A 17668-nucleotide genomic window follows, 5' to 3' on the forward strand; every position below is an offset into this window, starting at 1 on the left:
TAGGCAAACAACCTATGATTGAGGGTGGATAGCGACTAAGGAACTGTGTGTGTGGATCTTGACCTTGATCTCCTACCAGAATTACCTATAGGACTTGTTATAGCACAAGGTCATTTGGCTCTCATCCGTTGAGCTTCTGATGCAGCAGGTGTGGGTCAGGCTCAAGAATCTGCATTTCTAACAGGTGCCAACATGATGCTACTGCTTCTGGAGGGTCAAGAACTACAGTTTAAGATCCACTCTTCTAAGTCCTACCTCTGTGTGATGTCTTAGTGATGGATGAGCTTCTAAATGAATACAAGTCAGTTCTAAGTAAATGTTCGCAACATGTGAGGGATGTATGTATCGTCTAAGCAAGCACTGTGTCATTTGCACAAGTATCAGCTACAGGTTGATGCAGCATTCCAGTGATGTATGTGGACTACATATAAACTTAGGCAACATCTTCCTGTGTCTGTGAGACATATGAAAAGCCTGTATAAGATCTGAGAGTATCAGAATATCTGAATAATAGATTTGGTATCCAAAAGATATGGATGCATTTTATACCTGAAGGCACTCATCATTGATAGAAATAAACAGACATATAGACACATAAATAATCCCTTACACTGGGAGAACTGTAGCAATGGGTGGCTAAGGAATAAAAGCACAAGGAACAAAACCTTCCATCAGCATGGTGGTGCACATACATAATCCCAGAACTCTTGGAACCCAATGCCTTTTGACCTCAGCAAAGGCATTTTAGGAATTTAATAAGACCAAGTATTTTTTTAGAGGCCTGGAGATGTAGCTTAGTGTGAAATCATTTGGTTCAATCTCCAGTCTGAAGAAAAAAAAAGAATGAAAGGGGGAAATAGGAAGAGTAGAGGGAGAAGAGAAAAGAAGGAGAAAAGGGATGCATTAGTAGGAAAAGCCAAAGTCACTGGGAGGAGGAAGTGTGGGTGCAAAGGATGGCATGTGAAGTCTGTTTCAGAAATGATTAAAAAACCCTTCAGAATGACAGGAAAAGTAGGTGGATGAGATATTTTTATGAGAAGGCCCAGCATAGAACAAAGGCATAAAACATAAAATAGCTAGGCATGATAGGAAAACTCTATGCAGTTTTGAATTTCTAGAGTGTAAAATATGAGATAGGAGCAGTTTCCAGAGGCTGGAATGTCCATTAAGGACTTTGTAGACCATGAGACAGAGCATGTGGATTTTTTTCCCAGTAACAGAGAATCAGTGATGTTAAGAAAGGAAGGGACCAATTTGCTCTCTGTGAAAGCCTGAGAGAATGTTTTCTCTCCATGTGACTCTCTTTAGGCACACTCTGCATCATTGATCACTTTCCTCTGTGGCCCCATAATCTCCTTTATCAGAAAATTTGGGCCACAACCAAATTACAGGATGTAACAGTACAAGTTCTTCTATGTCCTGAGTTCTCACTAACCTCAAAGCTGGGATCAAAATGTTGGCTGTCCTTGCAGCCCTTCTTTTTCTCTAATTTTTGGTCTGCAAACTTAAGTTGTTAACCATCCAGAAGAGAAGCTTAATGATATTATTACCCTATAACATAGGCAGTTGAGCTTAACCACACTCTCTGTCTGAATATCAAACATCTTAGACATAACATGGAACAAGTATTTTCCATCAAGTATTGATATGCTGAACTTTAAAAGCCTACAGAATGTGAAGGAAAAAAAAAGAAAAAAGAAAAAAGCGCTGGGGAGATGGCTCAGTAGAATAAGTGCTTCCTTGGCAAGTGCAAGGGCCTGAGTTCAATCCCCAGTTCCACCAGAGAAAAAAAAAATAAAAGAAAAAGAAAACAATATTTAAAAATAGGAATAAAGAATTACATATTTTACACAGAAATTTAGAAATCTATCCATATACAGCATTGTAACAGGACAGTCCTATGATATTATTTTTTTCTTGTCTCTTGTTTTCATTTATTACCCTTTAAAAAAACCGAACATTTGCTTGAGAGACAATATGGAAGTAATTGGTATGGCATGCAAGTGGTACATATTTAGAAGACGAGAGTGACAGACATTCCAAGCATGACCATAGTATTGCACATTGTTATCTTCAGTGAAGTTGCTTAGTCCACATGGCTGACACTGACAAAGGATCTACTAACTGCAGTACAGAGTTTCAGGGTAAATCCTGAGGGTATTTGAGTGACCTTGGCTGATACAAAAGTTACATTTCTTGTTATATAGCTCTTGCTCTATCTTGGTCTTAACCATCCAGCAGAAAAGTATAAAAATGAGTCATAAAAAGTAAAGCCATATTAATATGCTGAGCTGTGAAAGGCTCAAGTCAACAACTTTTGATACAGCCAGTCCCATGGGTAACCCACTACTATTATGGACTACTGGACTATATTGGATTATATTGCTGAATTCATGCACCTACAATATTTAAATGGCAATGGAATACCCATCTCTGACAAAACTAAACTAAAAAACGATACAAATTAAGGACCATTTTGGACCTGTATATACAAAAGAGGATAGATATACAGCTACTTTCTCTTAATTCAATGAGAAGAAAGATTTGCACTAAAAGTGTTTGGACAGGATATCATGTCTGCATTTTGTACTATGAATAACCACTACAAGGACAACAATATGCAATTTATTGATTATTGAAACTGCCCTGCTAATCGGTTTTGAAGCTGTCTCATTGCTATTTGTTTCCCAATAAAATTAATTAAAAAAAGAAAGGAAGTGATATCATGGTGAAAGGAACAGAGAACGAAGAGGCTGAAGACAGGGAACCCCAGGGGCCAACAAGCAGAGACTCCAAAGGGAAATGAGGTGTAACTATTAAAGGGGGTGGGTGGGTATAGTAACATGTGATCTTGTGAACTACTGAGTTATTTTGATAGTAGGGAAAGTCAATTTTATTCAAAATAAATTTTCCTGTGTAAAGCATGTGGTTTAGGAGGAACCGCCTAGGAAGGCAGAATCGTTAGTTCCATCCTGGCCAAGCCACAGAGTACTTTTATAGTTTGGGCCCATTAATTTGAATCTCTGGGCCTCAGTCTTCAAATCTGTAGAGATAAGATGGTTATCTTGAACATAAGTGAAGAACAAAGAGGTTGAGCATTTCCATTTTGCCTGTAAGCTGCTTTTTTTTCCTTCAGTTTTCGAGACAAAGTGTCGTGATGTAGTTCATAATAAAAACTATGTAATGATGCTCATGGTCTCACTATGTAGCCTACAGTGACCTCGAACTTTTGAATTTACAGTGATCCTTCCATTGTTCCGCTCAGCCTCCCAAGAGGTGGGATTACACGTCTGTGCCACCATCCCACTAAATCTTCCCCTAATGAACTTATCAGAAGGGCAGGTTCTGGAATTGCTCTGTCTTAGGTTGAAAGCTTGATAGCATCACTTTCTAGTTCTTTAACCAGGGATTTAATTTCTCTAAGTTTCAATTTCTTAGAAAAAAGTTCAGTTGTATGTTTATAACCTCTCTTTCTCTGTGACTCTCTCTCTCTCTCTCTCTCTCTCTCTCTCTCTCTCTCTGTCTTTCTCAGTCTCTCTTTCTCTGTTTGTCTTTCCTTGTATAAAGAGGCAAACCATGTAAATTGTCTCATGCTTAGTATGGTATAAATATGAAGTGAACAAATCCAGCTTCGGCAACACTAAAATCCTATGAAAATAATGATGACAAAGAAAGTTGAATTAAAACATCTTTAAGGTCCCTTCCAGTACAGCATCCTTTATCTTTGTTTCCTTTTTCTCTATGATCCTGTAATGAACATCTCAGAAGATATTTATATTCTTAAGTATTAATCCTGTAGAAACAAGGATATGTTTTCTCATTTTTTGACATATATTACACAATCAGGTAAAGTAATTCTGATAGAAAGTAACCCAACATAAAATGTAAATACCCTAAAGAAAAGTGGCTCACAGCAAATGAACCTTCTCTCCTTTCCATATCAAGTAGTGGAGACTGTGCTACAGAGCAATAAAAGCAAATCTTCCTCTAATGACCCACAATAAATTGTTTCCTGTATTCAGTAACTGGAACTGGTGATTATTTTTTGTCAGCATTTAGCAGTAAAAATGAGACAGTTACAGATGTGGGTTGGTCATGCCTTTTCCTTTTAGCATACCTGGTCAGAGGGTCACGCTGCTTTCTGTGTATGAACTACATTATAGGCATTTTTTTCTGTCCTATGTGCAATGTCTAGAAACATGGATTTGACCAGAAGTGGGTTATTGATATGACCTTTGTTTAAATTTAGATCCCTGCAAAATACAAGGAGATGAGAGTCTAACTTAAAGCACGTCTTACTTGGAAAGGGAGAAATCTCACTGTTGAGGATGACAGTGACTCATTTTGCAATGCAAAACCACATCTTCATTTACAAAGACAGGCTAATGAGACCAACTGAATTAGTAGTGGATCTTGGAAAGAAAAAAGAATTAGATTCTACCTTCTAGTCCCTTTTTTAAAAATTATTTTTGAAAAAAATCTAGGATTGGATTTTCTATGTATTGTTTGAGCTCCATTTTTCTCTGTGTCTTTCTCTGTGTCTTCAACTTTGCTCAGCTCACCTATTTGAAAAGCAACCCCATTGCTCTCAACCACTGAAAATGCTACAATTATTATGCAAGTATACTTATAACACGCAGTTTTATGTGCTAGCATTCAAGATATTTTAAAGAGTTATTTTTGAATGTGTGTGAGATTCTCTTGGTCAGAAACCATTGACATCATGTGTATTGGTAAATGTACTTGCGTGTTTGTGATCTCAGTTCACATTTATTGAGCACTTCTAGTAGACGGGTGTTTTCCCAAGTACTTTATCATTTAATCTTCATAATTAGGAGCCCAGAGTTAGGATTATTAGGAAACTGTTAGAATACTCAGTTGGAAGTGTTATGTCCCCATTCAGCAGCTGAGAAAACTGTGATTACCAATAGATAGAAACTCACCCAATATTTCATAATTAAACAGAAGTGGTGTGAAGTTTGAACACAGGTCTGCCTAATCTCAAAATCCATGCTGGCAGCCATTATGCAATACTTGAGAATACAAAAAAGGAACATACAGGTAAACTATACCTTGAATGTGAAAAAGTATTGCTGCAGAAACCTTGTGCATTATTTTATTATAATGCATTGCTTTGTATTATAATTTAACTTATTATCAGTGCTTATTGACTTTGTGTTTTAGGCTTTGGTTCTGGCAGCTACAAATGTCTTTGAAGATTTTTTAAAGTTAATGGTCTCACTGAAAAAATAACATGCTTTAAGACTGAATTAATATGCCAGTGATAGGCTGGGGGCATAGCTCAGTAGAATAAGTACTTGCCTGGCAAGCACAAGGTCCCCAGTTCAATCCCTGCTACTGCAAAAAAAAAAAAAAAATTCTGCCTAATATGCCAGTGACTAATTATATAACAGCTTGCATTTCCCCTTTGAAACATACTTTGTGTATTCTTAGTTTTTCCAGCCTTATAAGCTCATTGTCTTATTTAGTCTCCTATTACTAAATGCTTCATATTGAAAACCCAGTTCTCTCCTGAGCTGTCTGAACTCTTGCTGTAGATGCTTCCTAGTCTTTGTTGCTTATTGTCATCTCCTGGCCTAACGCAGCTCCAGAGTCTTCTTATTGAATACTTCAATGTATATGTGGGCTTTCTATTGAATAAACACAATAAAGGGATGGCTGAAGGTCTAAATGTAAAGAGCCTATAATCATGAGTAGACTAGGTGATTCAAACCCTTATGTAAACTGCAAACTCATAGGGACAAAGCTTTTTCTATGCTTTTCATCATTCTGCATAGGAGTTCATGCCAAGGAATAAATCCATGAACCCAAGAAATACACCCCTTTGTACGTTATGAAAAGATTAGTTCCACCAGTTTAAATTCTTTAATGACCAGTTTAGAAGCCTTTTGAAGAGTATTCATAGGTACAAAAATAGTATGCTCTTTCAAAAGAGAATTGCACCATCACCTCTCATTCCTAAGGAGCTACGTGCCTTACAACATAGACATGGTGGTAATCACAAAACTATCTTATGAGAGGTGAGAGATAATGGGGAAACCACAAAGACCTGCAACCATCTCCTAGCTGCTCTAGACGTAGAGAGTATTAGGATGCCCCAAGATATGAGGCTACTAAACAAGCAAACAATAACAAAACAAACAAACAAACAAACACACACCTCACATTAGACTTTTACCAGTATCAAAAGATTCTAGGACTAAGGCAAAAATCACTACGTGTTAGGATAAATAAGTCTTTCCAGATGCAAAAAGATGCAGAACATTCATATCTGTCATATAAACAAAATTAATAAAGAATGAGATGAAATTAAACAAATGGTCAGCATTGCCAAAGAATTCCAACCACTTTGTCTTAGTTATTTTTCTCACTGCTGAGAGAAAATGCACAATACCCAAAGTTAAAAGAGGAAAAGTATATTTGGCTTACAGTCTGAGTAGGTTTCAATTCATAGTAGAGTGGATCCAAGGAGAGGGAGAGGTATTGCAGAAGACAAATAGTTCATGGCAGCAGAAGGCAGAAGAGAACAAGGCAGCAGGGACAAATGGCAGTCTTCTTTCAGGCTACTGAGCCCCAGGACACTCACACCCCCAGTAGGGCAGTATCAATCCCAGCATCACACCTTCAATCAATATCAGCATCACATCTTCAGTCTCAGCAGCACACTCTCTAGATCCAGCCACCTCTGAAAAGCCCAACCTATCACCACAGGAGGCTTTGGGAAGGCTTCTAGATGCAAGCTACAGCACACTCTATGCCGACCTTACCTGTTTTTGATCTTGGCATAAGGAAAAAACATGTTAAACATATTTTTAAATTTGTTACCTCCTTACTGTTGTGTTTTTGCAATTCTATTATGTTCCTGATTATTCTATGTAGCCTATAACTGTATCCATATCTGTGTTATCTAATATTCTATTGCTTTGTTTCTTTATTTTTTTCTCCTTATAAATGATGATGATAAATAAAGTACTGTGAACATTCTGACACATGTGTTTTTATGTGTAAAACTACAAAATTAAGGGAAATTTATTTTATTTTTGCTGTTGGAGATTGAACCAAGGGCCTTTGCACTGAGCTACATATCCAGCACTATTAGTATTATTTAAATCTTTAGACAAAGTTTTGGTAAGTTGGTAAGTTTCCCAGGTGGAACTTAAATCTCTAACCCTCTGTCTCATAAAGTACTAATATTACAGGTGTGTAACTTTATTTTATTATTTGTAATGAGGGATCAATCCTAGGACCTTATACTTGCCACATGAGTGCTTTAACATTGAGCTACATCCTTAGCAAAGGGAAAATTTTGAGTAGTATTTTGTATGTTCAGTTTGAGTAGATAATGTCTAATTATATTTTCAATGATCATAGTGTAGTTATAAAATTACTATGAATATATGTATTTTCTGTTTCCTGTATGTCTTGGGCAACACTTGATGTTGTCAAACAATTTCATATTTTTCAATGAGTGGCAAATATGCTCCCTTGTTTTTACACATGTGCATGCATGTATGTATATAATGTTGGAAAATTTTACTTTATTGTAATAACATTTAATGGTTTCTTTTATAACTTAACCCTCGCCATGTTAATGAAGAAACCATTTCCTAAACTAGGCTCATAAACATCCTTCTATATTATCTTCTAAGAGTTGTAGAATGTTGCTGTTTTACATTTAAGTGCTTAGGCTACCTAGAATCAATAGTTTTGTATGATGGCTGATGGGGTAAATTTGAATTTATTTTTCTTATGAATAATTTATTGTGTCAAAGTCAGCTTGCCCAGGTCTGTGTTTACAAACAATATTCTAAGAAAACAAAGACTGTCATCTTCATTGTTGCAGCTGTCACCTATTCAATGCTTAGTTGTGATGTGACTACATATGCTAAAAATCTAGCGTGCATCATTTTATTGAACTCTCAATAGTCCTCTTGAAATTGGTGGATACTATTTGTTTTATCTCCATTTTTACTAATGAATAAGTTTAATCACTTATATGTATTACATAAATTATCTCTTAAGTAATCCACTTTTCCTAAGGTAAAGACTAGAAATAAACCTAGCTTTAATGCAGAATTTAAAGATAGGCTTACTGTGAAACCATAATTTTGGCTGAGGAAATCACTGTGTATCTTTTAAAACCTTGAAGTTTTAAGGAAGCTGCTTTTAATACTATAAAGTTTATTTCAAATGTATTTTGAGTTGAGAAACTGAACATAGCACACTACTTCTGCAATACCATTTGTGAAAGTCTTCTATGGAGTATTTTACTAGAATGTATGGCCCTAGTGAGGATTAATGAGTTTGTTGACCTGCACAAACAGAGGCAGTTCTCTGATGTAAATTCAAGGAAGGAATAAAGCAAAACTGTTTATGATTAGCCGTGGAAGCATTAAGTGACTATATTTCATATGCCTGCCTTATGCTGTATGCAACCTTTTCTTTATATCTGATTGGGCAAAGATTAGAAATGAACAGGCTAGTATATTACACTTGATCCATGTCTTAAAACTCCACTGGGCACAAAAATTCATTTGAGTTTTATAGAAATTCCATGTCTGGAGGAAATGCTTGATAACTTTGATCAAATCAAAGGTGTTATATTTCTATAGCATGTCAAAAGTATATACTTTAAATAAATTTCAACATATTGATACTTTTATGCACATACATAATTAGGCCTAAATAAATTGTCCTGCTTTTTATATACCTTGACCCATTCATAAAATTATATAGAATATTTAATTTATCATTAAGTTGGGGATTTATAAAACATGTATAAAATATAAAACAAAACTAAACAAAAAAGGGATACAAATGAAGGACCATTTTGTATCTGTATATTCAAAGTAGGATAGATATACAGCTACCTTCTCTTAATTCAACAAATAGAAAAATTTGTTCTAATAGTGTTTGTGGACAGGATATCATGTCTGCATCTTGTACTATGAACAACCACTAAGAAGACAACAATATGGAATGTATTAATTATTGAAACTGTCCTACTAATCAGTTTTGAAACTGTCTCATTGCTATTTGTTTCTCAATAAAATTATTAAAAAATAAAAATAAATTAATTAAATCTAATGCTCATCTGATAAAGTAAATACAACAAATAGTTGAGAAAATTATAAGACCTTACAACTTGTAAAATCTAATTTTCTATGTAGTCTCATAACAAATATATTTTTGGTTAGAAACTCTTAAATTCATAAAAAAATTAGTTCACATTTTCTTTATATTCTAGAAAGCCCCTCTGACTTTTGGAAAATAGCAAACTACAAAAGCCTGAAGCTGCAAGAAAGCTTTCTTGTTTTTGTTTCTTCTTGGTTTTTAATTTTTTTTCCATTTATGTATTTGGTACAGTGTCTCACTACCCAGCTTGGACTTGTCGTGATCCTCCTGTTTTCAGCCTCCCCAGAGCTGGGATTACAGGTGTGTGCCACCATGCCTGGACTCAGCCTCTGTCTCAGTGTGCCCCAGGGGTGGAGCTGGCACAGCATGTGGGACCGGGAATCAAACTCCAGTCTCTGCAGTTGCCAAAGCAGTAGCTTTGTCTGCTGAACTATCTCGCTGCCTTATTGTTGTCTTCTTCTTGATAGGCCTTTGTAATATTGTGGTATAATTGACAAATACAGTGAATGTTTACATTTTAAAAATTGCTATTAATGTTTCTAAAAATGACCTCTTTGTTTCAAATATACTAATCCTATTGTTCCTGCCACTTTCAGAAGCAGTTACAGAAGTCATTTTTCATAGCATCTTTAGTTGCACCATCATGACTATTTCAGTGTCTTCAATTGATTCAAAATCTTTATTTCTTGTGGTAATTTTGACTTTGTGGAACACCAGAAATCAGGATGTCTCATTCTGGAGAATGAGGTGAATCAGGACACTCTGTAATTTAATTTTTTGTTATTTTTAGTAGTAATTGTTATTTTGTTAGTATTTGGCTACTTTTTGAATGCACCACTTTGCCATAGACTATATTTCCTTTGTGATGCTCCTCTGTTATGCCACCTACTTTGGGCTCTGATGATTTTGCACTGAAACCTCCACAAATTGTGAGCCAAATAAAGCTTTCCTCTTTTGACTTTGAAAGTTGTTTATTCTGTCTCTGTAATGAGAAAATAACTAAGACAAGTCTAATTGTTGTGATTTTATATATTCTAGACCCTAATTGTTCAAGAATGAGCTAGAAATTTTTTCCTATTCTGTAGGTTTTCTCTTCACTTTGCTGGTTGTTTCCTAGAGTATATAATTTTCCTAGACTATTGATTCTTCTTGTTATTTCTTATGCAATTGGGATTTTGCCAGAAAATCCTTACTTGTACCTATATCTACAAGAGTTTTAAATATTTTATTTTTTAAGTATTTCTATTTTAACATTTAGATCTTTTATCCATTTTGATTTTAGTTTGTTACATTGTGAGAGACATAGGTCTAGATTCAATCTTCTGTAGATGGATAGACAGTTTTCTCAGCACCATTTCACACCATCACTTCAGCATAAGTTTTCAGCACCTTTGTCAAAGGTCAGCTACTGCATGAGCTTGGAGTTGTTTCTGCATCCTCAGTACTTGTGAGTAATTGACTAATTGTTGATGTGAGGGTGAATGCCCAGCTGAATTGAATTAGCATGGTTCTGGGTGTGGAAAGCCCTCTGAAAGAGGCTTGTTGTTGGAATGGATACAAATAGAATATGAGGGAAGGATTTCAGCTGATCTTTCTTGGAAGACCTTTGTTGTGGCTGCTGTTCTTGGAAGAATTTCAGTGGTTTTTGTTTGAAGGAGGCTTGGCTGCTTTCTTTCTTTGAGGGCAGCTTCCATTCTCATCTTCTTGGACATAAGACACTGGCATGAGCTCCAAGCCCTTGACTAGATCCTTTGACTCTCCAGTGTGCAGACAGATGTCTTGAACTCTTCTACATTTAACTCTGTGAGTGATTATTGCCAACTAATACTGTAAATTTTTGTGTCTGGCCTTAAATCTGTTTCTTTTGTAAACTCTAACTAATACAGTTCTGTTCCACTAATCTGTATGTCTGCTGTTGTTGTTGTTTTAATCATCTCAGCTTTGTAGTATAAATTGAAGTCCAAGATTGTGATGCTTCTTGCATGGCTTTTGTTACACAGGACTGGTTTTGCTATTTTGTAGGTCTCTTCTTGTTTTATATAGATTGTAGGATTGTTTTCTCTAGTTCTTTGAAGAATGCTATTGGTGTCTTGATAGGGATTATGTAAAATCTATGTATCAATTTTGGAACTATGGGCATTTTGACTCTTGTGGTTCTGTATAACCAGGAATGGTATAGTCTTCCATTTTCTGATGTCCTTTTTCGGAGTGCTGCAGTTTTAATTGTAGAGCTGTTTCATTTCATTGCTTAGGTTAACTCTTAAATATTTAATTCTCCTTGATGCTGTTGTTTTCCTAATTTCTTTATCTGTGGGTTTATTGTTGTACAGGAACACAATTGATTTTTGTGTTGATTTTCTACCGTATTATTGCTGAATTTGGATACTAAATCTAAGAGACTTTTGCTGGAATATTTTGGATCTTCTATGTAGAGGATCATGTCATCTGCAAATGATGATAATTTGAATTCTTTTTTATGTGTATACTTTCTCTTGTCTGACTTCTCTTATATATAATGTTCGGAGAATTATATTGAACAGGAGTGATGCAAGTAGACATTTTTATCCTATTCCTGTTTTTAAAGGAAAACTTTCAGATTCTCTTTACTTAATATGGTAGTTTCTATTTGTTGGCCATAAAAAGTTTTTATGAAGTTGACATAAAATCTTTCTATTTTCGTTATGATTTTTTAAATCCAACTTTTTATTCATTTTAATGAGAAAAAAGATAAAATAGCAATACAGTTTCAAAACAGGTTAGTAGGGCAGTTACAAAAATTAATACATTACATATTGTTGTCTTCATAGTAGTTACTCAGAGGACAAGATGCAGATGTAATATTTGTCTAAACAATGTCAGTACAAACCTTTCTTCTCAATAAATCAAGAGAAAGTAGCTGTATATCTATCCTATTTTGTGTATACATATGTATATATATATATTTTTTTTTCTTCCTTTTATTTCTCACAACAAAATGGCTCTTTATACTTTTGCAAAGTTAGTAATGTGTGACACAAAGTTGCCTAGAGACTAATAGCTGACCTTAACCTGACAGCATGTTTATCTCAGGACTGAGGTAGCTTGTTTGATTTAGGTACTGAGGCCTAGTCCCACCTGCACACATTTGATCAATTTCCTAGCTTCCATGGCTCCCAACATATTCCCCTTTTTTGTTTTGTTTTGTCAGAGATAGGTATTCCATTGCAGTGAGAGATGCTATATTTGGATAAATCTTTAAAGGACCTTTTCATACTTGATGCCAGTCCAAAGATTGTAGGTACTTGAATTCAGCAAAATAACCCAATATAGTCCAATAGTCCATAATAGTAGTGAGTTATCAGCAAAACTGGCAATTTTCAGAAGTTGTTGACTTGAGCCTTTTATAGCTAAGCATATTAATACAGCTTTACTTCTTATACCTTGTGGTTACACTTTTCTGCTGGATGGTTAAGACCAAGTTAAAGCAAGACCTACATAGCTAAGAATGTAACTTTTGTATCTAACAAGGTCAGTCAAATCCCCTCAGGATTTACCCTGTAACTATGTACAGCACCTTGTAGACCTTTTTCAGTGTTAGCCATCTGGATGAGGCATGGCCATTGCTTAACCAATCTGCTCTCTGTGAAAGCCTGAGAGAACTTTTTCTCTCCAGATGACTCACCTTAGGCACACTACACATTGTTGATCACTTTCCTTTGTGGCCTCATAATCTCTTTGATCAGAAAATTTGGGACACTACCACTTCCAGAAGGCACCAAGTCTTGGCCTGTGTGTGAGACCTACCACCCACTCACTGGATCCCCTTCTAGCCAGCACTGAAGCCTGGGGTGTGTGTGAGACTGATCACCCACTCTCCAGGTCCAATTCCAGGCAGCACCCAGGCCCAGTGTGTGTGTAGGCCCATCCACGCACTTACCAGAACCTCTTCCATCAGACATGCCTATTGTGGAACCCTGTGGCAGAACTCCCTGCAGAGAGGCTAGGGGCCAGACCCACCCAGCTAATCCAGGAGCTGAACATCTTGCCAGAGGGGCACAGTGGGTTCACTCCCACAGGCTGCAGCAGGATGAAGTTGAGCACAGCAGCCAGACCCAAGCCAGGCCTACTGATGAGTTCAAATGTGGTAGATCTGGATCCGGTAAACTGAGATACTTTGCTAGATCCAGATCTATGATAGCATCCTCTCTCTTTCTCTCTTGATCAAGAATAGGGGCAACAGGTAACTGAGGTGAACCAGTTTGTCTGGAAGATCCCAGGTACATCAAGGGAGGTGATTAGACAGAACTTAGAGGAACTAATTTAAATACAAATTCCTAGTTTAATATCTCCTTAGCTATACAGCCATAATGTTTTTTTATTGTCTAAAATGCAACCCTTTAGTTACAAAGTTTGTCAGCTGCTAAATATCACTACCCATTATTAGTGTTGTTCATTGTTCTGTAAATACAAAACTGTAACTGCCTTAATCATGTAATCTCTCTTGAGTAATAATATTGGTAGGTGCTAAGGTAATAACTGCACCAAAGTTCTACAGCAAAGGTCAGAGGACAGTACTATACAAAAGACAAAGAGGAGCAAAATGAATTCTCAGGCCCTGAGCCCACCCAGAACAAATGTAAGAGACACTAACATAGAAGAAATTGGAAATCACATACCTGAAATCTCTGAAATAATAGCATCTGAAGTAAAGAAACAATTGCAAAGGGCTGGCCAAATAGCTCAGCAGACTAAAGCACCTGTAAGCAGGTGCAGGGGCCAGGTGTTCGATCTCTAGGCCTGCTGTGCCAGCCCCGCCTCTGGGGTGTGCTGAGACCGGAATTGAGACTGGGCATGCTGGTACATGCCTGTATCCCAGCACTTGGGAGGCTGTAAACAGGTACATCACTACAAGTCTGATCTAGTAGTGAGACCCTGAACACCCTGTACACCCTTCCCCCCAAAACAAAAAGCAAAAAAGGAAAAGAAAGAAACAATTGCAGAAAGGTATAGAGGAAATCAGAGCAGAAATTACCTCTGAAGTAAAAAAGAAATAATAACTATAATGAAAGAATTACTAAATGCTTCTAAGAAAACATTAATAAAAAGATAGAGGAGAACAGAAAAATAATTGGATCCTTGAATGAACAATAAAGGAAAGAAATAGAATGCATGAAACAGATTGAAAGAGATATACTGGAAATTAAAACCTCAATCACAAGCCAGCAAAAATGTTTGACTGAAAGTGAAGATAGACTTTCAGACTTTGAAGACATCATTGCAGCTAGTGAAAAGGTAAGAAAAGATCTCTTAAAAACAACTAGGATGCAGGAAAAAATAATTCAACATCTTCAAGATGGTGCAAAGTTGACCAACATAAGACTAATAGGCATCAACGAGAAAGAAGGAATCAGTACAAATGATATAAAAAGAATATGGACAGAAGTAATAGTGGAAAGCTTCCCTAAAATGGGGAAACAATCTGACATTCAGTAACCAAAGCATATAGACCCCCAAATAACATTAACCCAATTAAAAACACACCCAGACATATAATAATCAAAATCTCAGAAATCCAGCACAAGAACAATATACTAAAAGCTTCTAGAGAAAAGAAACAGATGACATTTAAAGGAAAACTCATCAGAATAACAGCAGATTTCTCTTCACAAACCATCAAGTCAAGAAGAGAATGGAGCAAAGTACTACAAGTCTTGCAAGAAAACAAATTCCAACCCAGACTCATGTACCCTGCAAAATTCTCTTCCAAGTATAATGGAAAAGTGAAACACTTCCATGACAAAGAACAACTAAAGATTTTCATGATGACAAAGCCAACCCTACACAGAGTACAAAAGATATTCTAGAGAGGGATCAAAATGACAAGAGCTCCACAAATGAGAATGGAAAGAGCCCACCAAGTAGGGCAAACATTAAACACAGGAGAAGAAGAGGTATATAATAGCAGGTAAATAACAAGTCAATCATAAGGCAATGCATCTCAAATATAACCATCAATGTAAATGGACTCAATTCACCAATTAAAAGAAATAGACTGGCCCACACACGGAAGTCCAATTTTTTTTAAAATTAGATCTTGTCAAAAGCTTTTTCTGTTTCAGTTGAGATAATCACGTGATTTTTATCCTTGCTTTTAAATGATGCATTGTATTTATTAATTTACATATGTATAGCCATCTTTGAATTCTTAGGGTGAATCCTATTTATTTTTTGACATCAGAATTTGAACTCAGTACCTCAACTTTCCAGGCAGGTGCTGTGTCACTGAGCTACATCTCCAGACCCTGATTTGTTCTATTTTCTTTGACAGTATCATGTTGAGGAGTTTTGTGTCTATGTTCATTAAAGAGATTGGCCTATAGTTTTCTTTTTTGTTTTATTTTTTCTCTGGTTTAAGGTAGTGTTAGTTCCCACAAATGATTTCTGGGCATTCTTTCCTTTTCAATTTCACTAATAAGTTTGAGGAGCATTGATCTTAGATCCTCCCTTAAGTTCTTGTAGAATTTAGGAGCGAATCCACTGGACTGTGCTTAGTTGGCATTATTATTATTATTATTATTATTATCATCATCATTATTATTCCTTAAATTTCATTTTATGTTATTGGATACTCATTGTCTTGGGAATTCATATATATCTAAGAATCCATCTATTTCTTCTGAATTCTCAAATTTATTTGAATAAAATTTCACAAGATAATTATTAATAGTCTTCTAAATTTTAGCAGTATCCATTATGATTTCAACTTTCTCATTTCAAATTGCATCAATGTCTTTCCCTTTTTGGGGGTACCACTGGCTAAAAGTTTATTTTATTTATTATTTTAAAGAGCCAGGTGTTTGATGTATTGATTGTTTATATCTTTGTCTCAATTTCATTAATTTCTGCTCTGATTTTTCCTTCTTTCTACCAGTTTTGGATTTGAAAAGCTTTTCTTTCTTCAAGATCTTGGTTAACATCATTAGGTTATTTATTTGAATGTGCTGTTTTCTAATGTGAAAATTTACAGCTATAAACTTTCCTTTCAGACTGATTTGTTTTTGTCCCATAGACTCTGGTATGTTATGTTGGAATTATTGTTTGATTCTAGGATCTGTCTATTTCATTCCTTGATTTATTCTGTGATGTACTGATGATTTGAGAGGGCATTATTTAATTTGTGTGTGCTTGCAGAAATTCTGTGGTTTATTTTGTCACCGATTTTTAGTAATCACCAAACTCTAATAATATTATGTGGAATAGTTTAATTTATTTTGCATTGACCTGAGGATGCTGTATAGCTAGCATGTGCACTATTTCAAAGAAAATTCCATACTTTCACACGTGATGAGGAACATGTATATTCTCTTGTTAAATTTACCATTCTGTAAGTATCTTGTTATGTCCATTTGTTTGAAAGCTTGGTTCAAGTCTGACACTTCTTTGTTTCTGTATTTTGTGCAGTTGATTTGTCTACACATGACAGTGAGACTTTGTGTTCCCCCATTAAAATGTGTTCATCATTATCTGAGTTTTTACATTCAGTAGTGTTTGCTTTACAAAGTTTGGTATTTGGTGCATATATGTTTATAATTATTATCTCTTCCTTTTGAATTGTCCCTTACTCAATATTTAGTGACCTTTTCTACTTCTCATCAATTTTCGTGTGAAGTTTACTTTGCCTGAAATTAACATAAGTAGTCAATTTTTTTGTTGTTCCTACTGCATGGAATGTTGTTGTACTTTTTATGACGTTTAATCTGTAAGTCTTATTTTGGGTTGAATGTGTTTTCTTGTATACAACATAGCATCAAACTTTGTTTCTTTTTTCATTCTGTCAATTTGTGTCTTTTGATTGAAGAATTAAGATCATTCACATTGAGAGTTATTACTGAAAGATGTTAAATTATTCTTATCATTTCATTATATTCCTGTTTCTGATCTCCTTCCTCCTCACACACCCCTCCTGCTTAATTTCTTACTTGGATGCTTTGTCATTCTCTTTGACTTTTGGGCACTGCTGTTGACTTCATTTTTTCTTTCTAGGTTATTCTTAAGAATTATTTGTCAAGTCAGACCTGTATGTGTAAATAACATATTGTCTCTTTAGTGTGAGAACCTGAAAGAGAAAAATGGAATCTATTTTTCCCAGAAAAATAGATACTGGGAAAAAGGAATGAAATAATTTCAAAGGAAAGAGTTATTGAGTTGAGAAGAAGGGAGGAGTGGCAGTGGGGGAAAGAAATTTATTTGTGCATGTAAGCAAGATGGTTTGGACAACCATACTGTGCATTTCTGCTGGTCTATGTAAAGAAGAAATTAATGCTTTAATTTGTTTCGCTTCCTTGTTCAATTTTTTCTACTTTTTCTCTTCTTAATTTCTTATAATAGCTTTCTTTTTTCTTTCTTCTTCAATCTTACATGGATAGATCTGGTAATATGAATAACTGGTTGGAAGACAACACTATGTATTACAACAAATACCGCAAAATTCATATTACTCTGTTAAGTGAAATTCTCTCTCTCTCTCTCTCTC

General features: G+C 35.5%; 1 protein-coding gene across 2 annotated transcripts in view; it reads left to right on the forward strand.

Moving 5' to 3' along the window:
* Plppr1 (phospholipid phosphatase related 1) overlaps positions 1 to 17668 on the forward strand; it is a 344999-nt gene that overhangs the window by 85428 nt on the left and 241903 nt on the right. Inside the window, exon 2 of one of the 2 annotated variants that reach the window (XM_004638055.3) lies at positions 14136 to 14139. The exons of the other annotated variant lie outside the window; for it this stretch is intronic. The gene's annotated coding sequence lies outside the window, so the exon portion shown is untranslated. The remainder of the gene's footprint in view (positions 1 to 14135; positions 14140 to 17668) is intronic. 2 annotated transcript variants of the gene reach the window in all.

This window comes from Octodon degus, unplaced genomic scaffold (genome assembly GCF_000260255.1).
Source record: "Octodon degus isolate 3935 unplaced genomic scaffold, OctDeg1.0 scaffold00094, whole genome shotgun sequence".
NCBI lineage: Eukaryota > Metazoa > Chordata > Mammalia > Rodentia > Octodontidae > Octodon > Octodon degus.